A 2500-nucleotide genomic window follows, 5' to 3' on the forward strand; every position below is an offset into this window, starting at 1 on the left:
GTATAAACACACACACAGTACACACACACACAGTGTACACACACAGACACACTGTATACACACACATACAGTATACACACACACACACACATCAATACATACTGTATACATGCGCGCGCGCACGCACGCAGACACACACACACACACACTTACAGAAAGCTGAGAGCATACTGTATAAAGCAGGGATCATTAAATCTGCCTCTCGATTCCCAATCCAAATCTAGCCCTGGTTAGCTTTTCTCCCAGCTAACTAACTGAATAATTAGCGCTGCTTATTGGCCAGACTGTCCTCCCACCTGACTCCCAGGTAAAGGGAGGGTGAACACACCTGACTCCCAGGTAAAGGGAGGGTGAACACACCTGACTCCCAGGTAAAGGCAGGGTGAGCACACCTGACTGCCAGGTAAAGGGAGGGTGAACACACCTGACTCCCAGGTAAAGGGAGGGTGAACACACCTGACTCCCAGGTAAAGGGAGGGTGAACACGCCTGACTCCCAGGTAAAGGGAGGGTGAACACACCTGACTCCCAGGTAAAGGCAGGGTGAACACACCTGACTCCCAGGTAAAGGGAGGGTGAACACACCTGACTCCCAGGTAAAGGGAGGGTGAACACACCTGACTCCCAGGTAAAGGGAGGGTGAACACACCTGACTCCCAGGTAAAGGGTGGGTGAACACACCTGACTCCCAGGTAAAGGGAGGGTGGAAAACCAGCACTTCTTGGCTCTCGAGGACTGTGATTTGATCGTCCCTGGTAGGGCAGCATGATAATGCATGAAAATATGCGATCACCTTGTTGAATATTGCAATGACAATAAGACTTGCGATAAACTAATATTGAAGAGTGCACATGTCTTTCTGCTTTAGGTACAATGAAGAGCCTATGCCCACTGAATAATATATATATATATATATATTTTAAATACATTATTGCCAACATGCATTTATTGAACAAATTGCACATGAACACGCAATCAATTTAACAGAACACCATGTTGAATGAACACTATTCATGGCAGTTTAGCAGTCTTTAACAGAACACCATGTTAAATGAACTCTATTCATGGAAGTTTAGCAGTCTTTAACAGAACACCATGTTAAATGAACTCTATTCATGGAAGTTTAGCAGTCTTTAACAGAACACCATGTTAAATGAACTCTATTCATGGAAGTTTAGCAGTCTTTAACAGAACACCATGTTAAATGAACTCTATTCATGGAAGTTTAGCAGTCTTTAACAGAACACCATGTTAAATGAACTCTATTCATGGAAGTTTAGCAGTCTTTAACAGAACACCATGTTGATGAACTCTATTAATGGCAGTTTAGCAGTCTTTAACAGAACACCATGTTAAATGAACTCTATTCATGGAAGTTTAGCAGTCTTTAACAGAACACCATGTTAAATGAACTCTATTCATGGAAGTTTAGCAGTCTTTAACAGAACACCATGTTGATGAACTCTATTCATGGCAGTTTAGCAGTCTTTAACAGAACACCATGTTGATGAACTCTATTAATGGCAGTTTAGCAGTCTTTAACAGAACACCATGTTAAATGAACTCTATTCATGGAAGTTTAGCAGTCTTTAACAGAACACCATGTTAAATGAACTCTATTCATGGAAGTTTAGCAGTCTTTAACAGAACACCATGTTGATGAACTCTATTCATGGCAGTTTAGCAGTCTTTTGCGATGCAGTCGTGATCCTAGGGATAAAACCGACTCTACAAACACACAGACACAGACACAGACACAAACATTCTCAAACTCATCCCCAAATACAAAAACACAAACAAGCCCTCCCACAAATGTACTTTTCTGTACGAACACACACATACAACCAGGCACTCTCTCCCTCCCTGGCACACTCACATTTCGCTCTGCAGATAGTTTCGCGTTCTTTCTGAAACTTTCACTCCCTCTCCCTGTCTCTCCCTGTCTCTCCCCCCCTCTCTCTCTCTCTCTCTCTCTCTCTCTCTCTCTCTCTCTCTCTCACACACTGTAGTCTGGCAGGTGTGTTCTCTAACAAGGACTCCCCGTGTTAAAACCACTCCAATAACAAAGGATGAATTTTTATGAGGATAATAAATCACCCGTCCTGTCTCTCGCTCTCTCTCTCTCTCCCTCTCTCTCTTTAAGTCTCATTCGTTATATCATCTCTCCCATCCGTCAGACGCCTGACGGGCTCTACCCCTCCGTTATTCATTTATTTACCCGTTCGTTCAGTCGCCCGTCACTTTGCTTTATGACGGAGTCTGGCGGTCTGTCACCCGCCCGTGCGCCACGCCGGTAACGGATGGTAATTTGGACGGCGTTTTTAGAAGTGCTTTTACGCCAATTTTAAAACCAAAAGATTTATATGCCGCAGGTTAATAATTTACCATCTTTCAGAAAAGCGTGTGCGATGGAGAGAAAATACATAAATAAATAAAAGGAAGGAGGGTAAAAAAATTAATAAAACTGTGAAGAAATACGGACGATTTGGACATCGAGGGGC

General features: G+C 43.2%; 1 protein-coding gene across 1 annotated transcript in view; it reads right to left on the reverse strand.

The window, feature by feature from the left end:
• zc3h3 (zinc finger CCCH-type containing 3) overlaps window positions 1-2500 on the reverse strand; it is a 38768-nt gene that overhangs the window by 25147 nt on the left and 11121 nt on the right. The gene's annotated exons all lie outside the window — the stretch shown is intronic.

Source organism: Conger conger, unplaced genomic scaffold (assembly GCF_963514075.1).
Source record: "Conger conger unplaced genomic scaffold, fConCon1.1 SCAFFOLD_110, whole genome shotgun sequence".
In the NCBI taxonomy this organism is placed as follows: domain Eukaryota; kingdom Metazoa; phylum Chordata; class Actinopteri; order Anguilliformes; family Congridae; genus Conger; species Conger conger.